Below are 15,008 nucleotides of genomic sequence, written 5' to 3'. Positions count from 1 at the left end.
AATAAGGAAATAAGGAAGAAGGCTACAACCAAAACATGGTAACTCGAAGGAGAAAAAAAAATTTCATGTAAAAATAGTCTCACTACCACATTATATGCACGCTACAAGAAAGTGGCACATACCGTGGCTAACGAGCGGGAAGTAAAGTCAAAAGTAATATTCGAGATCATATGAGTTGCACGAAAATTTCAGCATGCGTGGGAACTAAGATAAGCTAAGTATGCACGCAATAACGAGGTAGAATGACCAGGAAAAGTAATAACTTACGTTTAAAAAAAGTTGAGAAGGAACAAACAGAATTATTTGATTAATGATCCAGAGTTAGTTACGTCATGAACACACTTAAGATTTTTGAGTTTTATACATGTAGCACATACAACCATAGAAGATTCTTGTATACGTTTAAAGAAAAAATTGAGCCCAGGTTATAGACAAAGGATTGAATTGTTAAAGGATTGTATCATGGATATTCCTTAGCGCCCATGAAAGGCTAAATAGAATAACTAATACCATGAACTGCAGATCAGGAGATAACTTAAGTATACATAGAGACCGATCAGAAGAAGGAGGAAACTAAAGAGTTACATCAATGAAGTAAATCGGGAATCTGATTATTGCACCCAGAAAATTATGGACATTGTGATTGAGAACATTGCAGAATCACTCTTAATATCAGAGGTGCAAGGGAGATAGTAGAGTAGCCATATTTTATAACTGCTCTACAATGAGGCGAGTTAGAAAAGTACCAACCTCGTAAGAAGTCAATACGAAGCTCTTAACGAACCATGTAAGAGAGGTCATGAAAGAGATAAAAGATGTGGCGTGAGATTTTAAGGTAAGTAAGGTGAAAGTGAACAACATACGAGATACTCAAATGCAGAAGGTTGTGAACAGTCCATACTTCGGATAAAAGGCTAGCAGTGCGAGAATTCAATATCCAGGAATGATAGCAGCGTCGCCAGCAGCATACCTTCCAGCCTATGGTTTCAAGGTACTGAGAGGCCTAGTCAAGAAAGTAAAGAAGAGTTAGAGACAATTGTCGCACCTCCTTTTTGCCGCGCCCGCGGGGCGCGTGGGGAGTTTTCTCCAATTAAAGGACAGTCGAAACGGGATTTATTTAATTATTTTCAGAGTCGCCACCTGGGAATTTTAAGGCGTCCCAAGTCACCAATTTCAATCCCTGAATCGAGGAGAATATGACTCTGTTTATTATTCTGCGAACCAGAAATCCTGAGTAAGGAATTCTGTTAATCCGGAAGAAGGTGTTAGGCATTTCCGAATTCCGTGGTTCTAGCACGGTCGCTTAACTGTTTTTATTATTGGCTTAATTATCTTGATTTTAAATATGTTGATGTTATCTAATTTTACTACCGCTTATACTTATTGTGATTGAGAATCCTTCTTTGAATCGAATTACGCGTACGTATATTCGTGTTATAAATTTTAAAAAATGCGGAATTGTGTCACGCGTACGTGTACACGATAGCTTTTTGGTAATATATTTATTAAACAATCATTTTTTCAGAATTGTGTCGAATCAAGAATATTTGTTTTTCTTGAATAGTGAACCGTACATCTCGGATTTTTATGAAATTGATTTAACGCCTTTGAAAAAAAAAATCCTTTTATTAAATGTTCGCTCGAAATTGCGCGTACGCATAATCCGAATTTTTGCGCAAAATATTCAGGGTACGCGAACGTATCCCTAATTGCGCAAAATATTTATAATGATATTGGGGATTTTTCCACAAATTATTTATTATATTATGAGAAATCTTCATTTAAAATACTCTTAATTCTTGAAAAAGAATTCACAATTTATTAAATGTTTCCCATTGATTATAATTTCCGAATATAAATTATATTCATTCCAACTATTCAAATTCAAAGGACATAATAAAAATATGATTAATACTATCTTTAAAACAAATATGACATATATATATATATATATATATATATATATATATATATATATGCCAAAGAATAAATGCCATATGAAACTGAAAATGAATGATTCATAAAGGAAATAAATATTTTCCAAGAAATTTCATTATTTACTTAATGCAATTTCTATTTTTTTTGCTTACCATTGATTTAAAATGTTGCAATCTGTACATGTACATCTCAACTTATTCTCATATATTCGTTTTTAATCGAATAGGCGAAATTATTATAATTAATTCTGCTTATGGTTAAACGTAAATGTATATATAATCAACCCTTGTTACTAACTTTCACATTATAACCTTCTAGGCCATTTGTTATTTTGAGAAAGAGAACAAATCTACCTAATTGACTTAATAAAGTAATATTGCCTACAACATTATTCACCCTGTTTTGACGTTTGCAAACATAATGGAGGATAATAATGCAACTTCCAAATATTGGTGTTAACCATAATCATTATTATGCCATATATGAATTAAGTACAATCAATCATCATCTAGCCTTAATCCACAACCAAACATTCGAAATACACTAACCACTCATTTCTTTATATTCCCGGACTACTTTATACCTGTCTAACAATGTCGTAAGACTTGATTAATAACCAACCTCATACCATATTCCCTATCTTAACAATTCAACCATAATTATACCTTAATGAAATTCTGGAATAGATAAAATTATTACAATACTTATATGAATTTCAAAGGAAAATGATCAACTGATAATTAACATGTCCAGCATACCTCTATATGAAATAACATGAAACAAAACTGAAATGGAGGTAGAATTTAAGAAAAATAGAACTGCAATTCAAACTTCATTGATTTATCATGCCGAATCTCTTTCCAACATAGAATTTAAGAAAGATATGTACCTGGAAATGGAGGTAGAAGAAGTAAGTTTCAGCAGTTGCAGCAGTAACAAAAACAGCGAAATACCAGTATTCCCACAGATTTGAGCAATAATAAGATCCGAAGAAAACAGATGCATAGTACAGTTATTTTTTAACTGGACACTTCAGATGTTAACTGAATCAATGGAACCAAGTAAGGTTGAACAGATTCAACAAAAGAACAATATTTCAAATTTCAATTTCTTTTCAGTTTCAAATTCCCATTTTTCTGATTTTTTTCTGTTTCTGTTGCTGTATATCTGTGTGTGTGTGTGACTGCTCTTTTGTTCCTTTTCTGTTTCTTTTTCCTCTCCTAAAATCTCTCAAACTCTCCTCTTCTGAAAACTGATCCTAAAAATCTGTTTGCTTCCCCAATTTCACACTCTCTTTTTCTCTTAAAACCCCTTTTTAAAAATTCTCCAAGGTCTCTTCAAGTCTGCCCTTTTAAGCTGTCCAGCTCCTGTATTTATACAGGGCTGGTTGCACCTTTGTCATGGTGGCTGGACCCTTTATCCCTTTAAAAATTAGAAAGTTTCCATTAAAACTACTTTTTAATACTTTATGTGATCCTAACATGATTTTCAGCAGCCCCATTATCCCTTGTTCCCCCTTTATTACTTAAATATAGCCATTAACACTCCATTATCAGCCCACTATTATATCATATTACTCTTACTGTTTTATCTGTTTCATTCCCAGAAATGTCCCTAAAATCCTACTGTAATTACTGTCCAAGTTATCTGAATTAAACTTGTTTAGCAGCTAACAACCAATTCCTAAATCAAATAACATTCTGTCCTTTCATTGTTAGTTAATTGACCCAACAAACTCAATGTCTAATAACTAATGGACAAGCTAGATTCAGATTGAGCAGCTGAACTTGCATACAAACACATTAACACTATGCAGAGCTTAACAGAACCAAAAAAATTGAATTGAAATTCAGATCAACATAAATGCAGGGGCATTGTCAGTATACTGATAATGCCCTGAAACTTACTGGTTCAGAAATCAACATATACACAGCATTCATTTTGACAGACTCATTGAAATGTAAACAAGGGTGATTTAACTGACGAGTATTAATTTAAACTGATTATCTACAACAATTGTCCATAATTGGTCTAAAACAATAGAAGCAGACTGTTTTTTTATTAGCATTATCATAAGTGAGAATTCATAATATAACTAATCGACGAACTTAATCGAGTCGATTACTTACATTATGAACAATCACAACCAACTGAAACAGTTTCATATTTGACCATATAGACGGGCATGAGACAAAGGTGACAGAATTAATCAAATAAAATCATGAAAAATTAACAAGCTATTAAGACAAACAACAACACACGTAGAATACACAAAATAATAGAAAAAATACCTTTGAATCTTCAATTTTAATCCGACTCGAACTCAGCTTGGATTTGGATTTTTGTTTGAAATCAAACAGACCTTAGTCGAAGTATTTTCCACTGAAAATACTTCGACTAAGGTCGATTGAACCTCAATCTTTACTTAATCTGAACAGAATCCGAAAGTTTGGTATTTTTAGGGTTCTTAAAAATTCGATTTGGGATTTAACCATTTCTGGTCAGATTCGAGAAGAACCAAACATGACACAAGGGTGAGGGTAGCCTAGGGGTCATTTGGTGTCAGCTTAAAACAAATCTGAGCTTGTTCTTGTTTGGTCCGAATCTTCAAAAGAAGATTCGAGAAGCTCGGAACTGATTCGAGCCAAACAAACAACAGATCCATACTCAGGATGACTAGGGGAAGCTATGGTGTTAACTAGGTGCTGATTGGTTTAGATCAGGTTTTCAGGCCAACCTTCGATTTAAGATTCGAAGGGTTGGGGCCTGATTCGAAGGAATCTAAGGTCATATTCGTGTAGGGGACGTTCAGAGGGTTCTGGGGTGTCAAGATGGTGAACCGGCGGCGTTGATGCCGCCGGGTTTCAGGCGGTGGAATCCTAGGGCGGCTAGGGTTAGGAGTGGGGGTTTGGGGGACGATGATGAACAGTGTAGGAGGGGGGTGTTCAGTTAGGGGCTGGGGTAAGGCTTGGGATTTATATAGGGGTGGGGTGGATTGGTATCGTCCGTTGGATCAAGTAGAATGGATGGCTAGGATCAATCCACTTAACCAAACGACATCGTTTGGTTTAAGTTGGGGAAAAGGGTCAACCCGGGGGTGAAATGGATCGGGTCTGGGTGAGTTTTTGAGGCCGTAGTATCAGGATGGATGAACGGTTCAGATTTGATTGCCCTAAACGTCGTCGTTTCTTTTGTGCAGGGGCTGAACTGGACCGTTTGATTGAAATGAATCAACGGCCCAGATTAAAAATCCAGAAGCGACGTCGTTTGGTCTGGTCTGAATTGGACCGGACAGGGGATGTTGGATTGGGCTGTTGGGGTAATTGGGCCTGGATTTAAATCCAGGTCCGATTTTTTTATTCCTTTTTCAACTAATTCATTTTTCTAATTTAAATTTTCAATTTTAATTATAAAACAATTTTAACTTCACAAAAATATATTAATTACTCTATAACAACTATTTAACACATAGTCAAAACATTAATCATACAGTAACATATTTAAAAATAGAACGAATGCATATTTTTTTGTGATTTTATTTAAATTATCTCTTAAATGCATAATTAAATCCTATATGCATGCAATATGTATTTTATTTTATTTTTTCATTTTATTATGACAAAGTAAACATTTACGGACATAACACAAATATTTAACACCACGCAAATTCAAAAATTACACAGTAAAAGAAATTTATTTTATTTTTTGATTTATTTTTGGAGTAGTTTTCGTTAAGGCAAAAATCACGTGCTCACAACAATGTGATGTCTCGTTTGATGTTCCAAAATGATATAAGTAAATCTATGATGAAAGCAAGTTGAAATGTTGCAAGTAATATGAATAGATATTTGTAGATCGCAAGCTATTGTATTGTGAAGCGACAAGGTTCTAGAAGACAGGAGTAAGGATAAGGACGGACGAGTGAGAAGGTAACGAAAATGGATAAGTCCTTAGGATTAAGCCCATGAAAACAAGAAGAGCAAATGGTTTCTCTAAGCTATACAAAGCTCACTATAGCCTGAATGAATTCAAAGAAATCTAATACTAATAGCATTTTGAAGAGATGGAATGTTGCCCTGGTAATAGAATGAGGGTGCAATTGTGATAGATAAAGAATGACATTTGGGCCTTCTATTTAGTAATGATCTGACAAATAAATGAAAGGGATCTTATGAATTGGACAGGATTAAAATACCAACGTAAGGTGAAACGCATGGGGATGCTGTGAGATACGGTTATGAAAGCATGGTATCACCCAAGGTGGATCAATCTAATCATTTCAGATGTTCCCCGATGAAACGTGATCCTTAGAGGCGGTGTTACATAATAGATCAAGTTATCAGTGGTAGATGGTGAATCAACAATAAATGGATGAAAGTTCAATAGTATGAGATGAAATTAGACCATCAGTCTTAAGGATAAGCAACAAGAGTAACCTGGAGTTAGTTGCAGACCTCAATAATGATAAATCAAAGTAAGAGTTACGGTATAGTATGACCTATATAGATGTGGTAAAGATTCAGGCCTATGAAATAAGATATAGCAATAATCACAAGTTCTATAAGGTACCGAGAGATAAACTTCAGTATACCTATAGATGCTCAGAGAGGGATCCTATTAAGACTTGTATATGTTTACAAAGTAAGGCCTAGTGATTGGCTAAAAACTGGAGGAAAAAGGAGAGAATAGTTGTATAGGCACACTTACAAGGTCAGTATCGTAGAGGCTGCATGATAGAAGGTAGCAACATTTACGAGATTGGAAGGAATTTAATCACAAGTCATAGCGTGGAAAAGAGGCCTAAAGGGGGGAATGCCCCATACTTTGGATTTATTCATAGAACAACTGCCTAAATGACAAGGAGAGTATTAAGGTATTCACAAGAGCTATAAGTTATAAAAATGATAAGAGCATCAACCAACATTTGAGGACGAATGTTCCAAAGGAGGGAATGATGTTACGTCCCGCAATATTACGTTGATATTACATCCCGCAGTATTATATTACGATGATGTTACGTCCTACAGTATTTTATTACGATGATGTTACACCTTGCAATATTACATTACGATGATATTACGCTTCATAGTATTAAATTACGACGATGTTGCACTCTGTAGTATTGTACGTTGAATTTTTCGTAAGGTAAGATAATTGACATTAGTCCAAGGAAAAGATTATTTGGAGATTATAAGGATTGTGCTATTAACAAGTGATGAGTAAATTCGTGAAAGTAATAGGGGAAGCAAGTCAAAGAAATGAATTTTCGTCCAAATTTGGCATGTTAGAAAAAAATACGGGCCGAGCGTTAATACCCGATATTTATGGACTAGTATTATACAAGATACCAAATGACCATGATAGTATGATATATATAAAAGGGTATTAAAAAAATAAGTAGAATTTTAAGTAATTTGAGACAATTCTTAATTATATGGGTAATCGGTTAATTACCGAATAATGGGATACTACCTAATTACCTAATAAGTGGATAAAGACTAAACCTACCCACCCCATCCCCACATGGCATCCATATAAAGATTTATTAAATGACTCATATGTCACATTTCAAGGTGGCATACTAAGAGAACCTTCGGGGATTAGTCACTGTCTATGTTTTAGTAACAAAGGATATGATTTAGTTTTAGCTTCATTCTATGTTTGGCGGGAATAAGTCTCACTTACATAGAAGTGTTGTTTTCAATCTCCAGGTATATTAAGGCTAAGACCTCCTATCTTTTGGCATGATCCATACGATATAAACGAAATGAGCAAATGAACAACTTCCATAAATTACTCTATTCGTAGAAATGCTAGAGATGTGTATATTCTTTTTCTCCCATGTGTCATACTGTTCTATCATCTGTTCATGGGTCTCAAAAATACATAAGTTGGTAAAGTTTATTTCGTGATATTAATCAGAGGTATAATGGTCTTATGACGTACCGAGAGATTTTATTAACGTAGTTCATATGCATTTCGTGCATTTATACATGCACATTAACCCATGAGGAGATGACGTTATATACACGTATATATATATATATATATATATATATATATATATATATATATATATATATATATATATATATATGTATATATATATGTATATGGGACATGGGAAAGGTTATGGCGTTATATACACACCACCACCTGATCAGCTGGTATACGTTGATGATTTGCCATAGTGGCCGAGATGATATGACGGGATGCCCTCAGAGGCTGATGATGTTACGAATATGTACCTATGTACGACATGACATTCATATGCCTATGCATGACACTATAAGTATTACATGATTTACAAAGTTTCCAAACTTACAGGTTGTGTCATTTACTCTATATTTCTTCCATCTCTGTCATGTACTTATTTATGTTCCTTACATGCTCAGTACATTATTCGTACTGACGTCTCTTTTGCCTGGGGATGCTACGTTTTATGCCTGCAGGTCCCGATAGACACGTCGAGAGACCTCGAAGTAGGCGATCAGCTCAGCGGAAGATGTTGGTGTTATCCATTTTCTTCGGAGTTGCTTGGTTGTTTAGTATGATTTAGGCATGTATTGTTTTGGTATGGCGGGACTCTATCCCGACCTTTATGGAAATTACGTATTCTTAGAGGCTTGTAGACAGATGTCATATACGTAAAATATTGTATGGCCTTGTCAGCCTATGTTCAATGTACGAGTGGTTATTTTTGTCTTAGAGGCCCATATATCTTATGTATAAGTTGGTATTATGTGTTGTATTCTACCTATTTTACGGCAGCCTCTCCGGCTCAGTTATCTATGATACGAAAAGATACGCTATGTTGGTACTCGGTTGAGTAAGGTACCAGGTGCCCGTCGCGGCCCATCAGTTTGAGTCGTGACACATACACGCAAGTACACGTGACCATCAAGTAATAAAGTGACTCGAAATTCGGATGTCGAACCCATAGAGACTTAGATTGATCATTAACTAAGCAAACTAAAATTAATTAATTGTCCAAATGATTTAAAAGTGGTGTTTTTATATTAATCTCCTATTGCGGAAATTAAACAAGTAACAAATAAATTATCAAAAATGCAAATGTGTATGATGATATTTTACTTCAGAGGAGATTAAAACTCCAGGGTTGCGGTTGGTTTATGAATCCTATTAAGTTCAATAATCGCACTCATTAATCCAAATTATCTATGATTGCTAATTAACTGGATCGCTTATATGAATAGCATGCTCCCACAATATTACTCGCATTCCCACAATGTATCAATCCTATATTCCTATGGTATTGAGCCTATCTTGAACGAATATTATACGGTATTCTATTAAGCAAGACTGGTAGGTATATATTCCTATCCTAACCATGAAATCTTTCCCCGAGCCATGGGTTCAGAAACAAACTCTCTTTAATTCTACTCTAATCTAAATACGGCTTTCCCAATCATAGCATAGATAGTAGGTGAATTGGTAGGTAAAACAATTCACAAGTTAAAGCAAGAATTAAAGAAACAACCACAAGATGATAATCTGAATTAACGAAGATGTAATTAATAAACGTTAATAATCATATCAACCACAACCCTAGAAACTAGAGTGCTTAGCCACTCATGTTCATAGTAACAATTTTTCATGTATTTTGCATAAACAAATTGCAAAGAAATGAAAAAGGAAAGAAGAACTCTATGATTTTCTCATCCAAAAGTTGTTCCACGTGATGTTCTTGCCTCTGGTTGCAAAATTTCCCTAAAAATGGTACTTAATGACTATTTTATATGTGTAGGGAAAAATCCTAGATGAAATAATCAAGTCCAAAACCAAAGTGGAGACAAAATATGCTTTAAAACTCGAAACACCATCGTTGTAGACCATGCGTCGCGACCTCAACTGCTCAGCGAACCTCACTGTAAGCCTCACGGCGCAAGCTCTGTCACGCGCCCCACCTTGCAACAACCCTAGTGATGCATGCTCCAACGCAAGCAAGAATGCTCGTCTCACGTGCTCGATAGAAAGCAAAATCGCTCGCTTCGCCTAATGCTTTGCTGCTTCACTTCACTTTGCTTTGCTTCATTTTTCATTTTGTTTCTTTCCCTCTTTGCCTAACTCTTCAAGTCACGTTTTTTTGTTTTTTTTTTTTCTTTCCAATTGTTCGTTTTGTCTTCTTTTTGATTTGTCTCTTTTGTCTTCCCACACAATGTTAAACCTTAATGCATCCACTAATTAAATCAGCATAACTCTATTCTTGTAGTGTATAAAATACACATAAAATCTCTACTTTGCTCTCAATTTTGCCTTCAACATACCTATACATAAAATAACTTAATTAAGCCCAAATATAATATAGTTTAGCATTAAAGCCCCAAAATGTAAGGTAAGTAATGCACTAAAAATATGTAATTATAGCCAAACATCACTACCCCGTACTTAAACGTTGCTCGTCCTCGAGCAATCAAACTACACTTTATATAGACACGACCTTTTAAAACAATTCTGCTAACTTATCACACCAAGAATCTTTAAAATAGACTAAGCAAAAGGGTGTAACATCTTCACCTCAAGATTTGGCTCACAAGTACCGCGCATTGTTCACAACTCACTCACTTACTCTAACATAGAGGTCAATGACATTACCTCTCTGTCATAAATCAAGTGTCCTCACACAACAAAAGAGATTAGTTCCACACACAATAAAATTTAAGAACAATTAGGAAGTCATGATAGGAAGAATTCACTCACTCTTAGAAAACATTCATATGCCACAAAAGATGCACCATAGGCTTGCCCGTAGTGTACTACTCCACTAATCGAGCTCATTAAGTCTACGATCAAGTAGGACTTTCATTGGTTATAATGTAGGATGCAGGTCGGGTAGGTTACATTTGGGTATAAGAGTGACTATACCTCCCTAAGCAATTTAATACATACACTTTGACATTCAAACCCCACACTTATGTCAAACCATAACTCCACCTTCACATCAATGTATATTAACTCCATACTTCTTTAAGCACAATTACATCAAGAGTCAACACTATCAAGGAATATTTTTTAAATTACAATACAACTATTTGTTTTTTCTTTTCAATTCAAGTGGCTTTTACTTTTTTAAAACAATGCACCTTTCTCCTAATTTCATTAGTTACACTCAAAAGCTAAACCAACCACCCCACTTTAACTTGTACAGAATTCATAACAATTCAAGTACTCATAAGAGGTTAAAAGTTTCAAATATATGGTTAATTTAAATAAATGGGTAAGGCTTGTAATGTGGTTGATAAAGAAATAGGATTAAAGGCTCGAAGGGGTTAACTACGATACATAACAATTAGGAGGGTAAAATACATATATCTGGCTCAATAAAAAAATACCTATAGCACTTCCAAGACTGAGCTAAACTACTATTTCACTTTGCAAAAATACGGGGCAAGTTCTAGATATCAAATGCAATATACAGAATAACACACAAACCTCACACACATATGGCACATAACTCAGTCAGGAATGGACTCATCAAGATACTCTAGTCAAAGCAATTAAGAAAAGTTAAGATCATACAATTTAAGATACTTATACAAGAGTCAAAAATTGAGCCTAAGCGTCACAACCAAAGTACTCACTATTCTCAAGGCATAACAAAGTCAAGAGATATTGCTTCAATTAAATTCGTCTTACCATGGCTCCTATTCAAGCAAAAAAAATTAACTACACCCGGTTCAAACAAAACCCTTAGAAGAAAACCGCGGCATAAAAAACCAAAAGGGAATTACAACATTACCTACAAAGAAAATATTTTTTTCATTTTTTGTTAGACTTAAATTCCTCAAGAAAACTACTTAGGAGATCCATCGTCGAAAAAAGTCTAATTTTTCTACTTTTTTTTCGATTTTTTCATAGCTCTAAAATATAACACAATTACGAAAACAAAATTAAGATGTTAACAACTTTCTATGTCCTACTACTAATTATCTAGAGAATCCTCCCACCCCACAGGTAGAAGAGTGCAGTGTCCCCGATGCACAAATAAAGCAAAACAATAACGACGGTGGATAAGAAACTCCCTGAAAGGCCAAAGGCCGAAGCAATCATGACTCACGGGCTACTCAGACTTCCCCAGGCATGGTCCTTTGTGTGGGCACCCCATACTCAGTCCTCACCATTTAACTCGCTTTTTTACTCTTCCAATGGCTTTGCCTCTTACGCTTATATTCCTACAAAATAAAAACAAATACTGCAACAATAATAAGATAAAAATAAAAATAAAAGAAAGCAATAAAGGTGGGTTTTCTCCCAACAAGCGCCTGATTTAACGTCGTGGCATGACACTACTACTCTGCTTAGGCTTGGCACTTTCTCTTCATCTTTATCCCATTAAGTCTAGCCTTTTTACACGCTCTTAGAAGGTCTCTTATTTCATTTCTGGCTCTTTTCTCAATCATCCTTACACACTCAACTTGCAACACTACCTCTTCCAACTCAATTATGCCATCCGAATTACTACGATTCACATAAGGACTCTTCTCTCTCCCCATCAGTTCCACCACAGTAATCATGCACAAGTCCTCATAATGTTTAGGGATATTAAGTGCCTTGTACATATTAAAAGTGATTTCCTCATCGCCAACTCTCATCTTCAACTTTCTTTCCCTAACATCAATAATCGCTCCACCAGCAGCTAAGAATGTTCGCCCCAAAATATTGGGTACTTCCTCATCTCCCTCGTAATAAAGAACAATAAAACCAGCAGGAAGAATGAACTTTCCCACTCGAACTAACACATCCTCAATAATTCCTTCCGGCATAACTAGTGACCTATTTTCCAAATGTAAAGTGATTGTAGTAGGTCGAAGCACCCCCAATTTGAGTTTCTTGAACAACGAGGATGGCATCAAATTTATACTAGCCCCTAAATCACATAAGTGTAACGACCCGACCGGTCATTTTGAGATTTTGCACTTTGCTCGCCAGTTCTCGGGCATGACTTTCCCCGTGTGATGTATTATGACATATGTGAATTGTTGGTTTTGGTTTTTAGGATAATCAAAGTGAATTTGGAAGAACAATTCTCAGTTTGAAGCTTGAAATTTTAAAGGTTTGACAAAGATTTGACTTGTTGGTATATGATCTCAGATTGGAATTTTTAGGATTTGGTTAGCTCCATTATGGGATTTGGGACTTGGGAGAGTGATTGGAATGCATTTTGGAAGTCCGTGGAAGGTTTAGGCTTGAATTGGCGAAATTGAGATTTTGGCATTTTTCGGTTGGTAGGTTAGATTTTGAAATAAGGGTCAGAATGAAATTTCGGAAGTTGCAGTAGCTCCGTTGTGTCACTTGTGATGTGCTTTCAAAATTTCAGGTCATTCAGACGTGGTTTGGCTGGGTTTTTGATCAAAAGCGGAATTTAGAATCTATGGAAATTCTTAGGCCTGGATTTTGATGTTATTTTGGTATTTTAATGTTGTTTTGAGCGTTCTGAAGGTTGGAACAAGTTTTAATGAGGTTATGGGATGTGTTGGCATGTATGGTTGAGGTCCCGAGGGCCTCAGGTGAGTTTCAGATGGTTAAACGGATCTATTTTGGACTTTGGACTTGGTAGTTTTTGCTGGTTTTGTGTTGCAGACAAATTGTTCTTCGTGGTCAGGGACTTTCGTTCACGAAGGGTGTTTTTATATGTTGATATTTTCATTCTACGTGTTCTCAAGGAAGGGGACGCGAACGCGAAGGTAAAGGCTACATGTGCATCGCGGACGCGAGACTGGGGTCGCATTCGCAAAGAGGAGTAAGGTCATCGGGCACCCCAGGCCCATGTGCTATGCGTTTGCGAGTGTTGGACCACGTTCGCGAAAGCCTGGTAAGGTGAAGCATCGCGTTCACGTGGAAATTGTCCTCTTTCGCGAAGGGAAAAATGGAGAGGCGGTGAATTTGGTCTACGCGAACGCAAGAGACCGATCACATTCGCAAAGAAAGTAACTTTACCTGGGGCAGAATGTTTAAAAGTGAGTTTCACGAGCTTTGTTCTATTTTCTCCATTGTTGAGCAATTTTTGGAGATTTTGAGAAGGATTGAAGAGGGAATCGAAGGGAAAAACTTGGAGGTAAGATTTTTGAACTCTATAATCGATCCTATGTTGATTCTTACCTGTTTAATCATGAAATATGTGAATATTAAAGCTTACAAATTGGGGAATTTGTGCTTGAATTTGAAGAGTGTAAATTAGGAATTTGAGGGGGTAATTGAGGTACAAATTTGATGTTCTTGGTATGTATAGACTCGTGAGAGGATGAGGATTCCATTGATGTTAATTTTGTCAGATTCCAAGACATGGGCCTGGGGGGGGGGGGTCGGGTTTGAGAAATTTTAGGATTTTTGATGTAAATTGGATATTTTCGAGTGGGATTTGTTCCCTTAGAATATTTTAATGATTATGTTCTGATTGTGGCTAGATTTGGATCATCCGGAGGTCGATTCGTGAGGGCAAAGGCATTGCGAGCTAGAGTTTGGACCGGATCGAGGTAAGTAATGATTGTAAATGCTGTCCTAAGGGTTTGAAACCCCAGATTTCACATCGCTGTGCTACTTGAGGTGACGCACATGCTAGATGACGAGCATGGAGTCGTTCACCATTGGGGATTGTGACTTGGTCCGTCCCGTACCACTGTTAAGTTGCGTATTTGATTTGAAATCTTCTGATACTCCATATTTTAGAGATTGATATTATATTTTGGGTTGTATGCCATGTTTGGGGCCTTGTGCCGACCTGTTGAGACCCTTAGGGGCATTTTTACTATTTTTCCTCACTCTATTTGTTTTGAAAGCATATCCTCAGTCACGATTTACCTGTTTATTGTTTACATCTGGTTTTATCACTTTAATTCTTAAAAAGTGAAAACTGTTTGGGTTGAGTTCCCTATTTTACTGATGGTCCGAGTGATTGTGAGGTTGATGAGTGAGATAGACCGAGGGTCTGATTGTGAGGGTATTGACTGAGATAGACCGAGGGTCTGATAGTGAGTTTAATGACCGAGATAGACCGAGGGTCTGATTGTGAGTTTAATGACCGAGATAGACCGAGGGCCTGGTTGTAAGGA

The sequence above is a fragment of the Nicotiana sylvestris genome, chromosome 9 (genome assembly GCF_000393655.2).
Source record: "Nicotiana sylvestris chromosome 9, ASM39365v2, whole genome shotgun sequence".
Classification (NCBI taxonomy): Eukaryota; Viridiplantae; Streptophyta; class Magnoliopsida; order Solanales; family Solanaceae; genus Nicotiana; species Nicotiana sylvestris.
The sequence above is the reverse complement of the archived record's forward strand: the minus strand, read 5'-3'. Positions refer to the sequence as shown.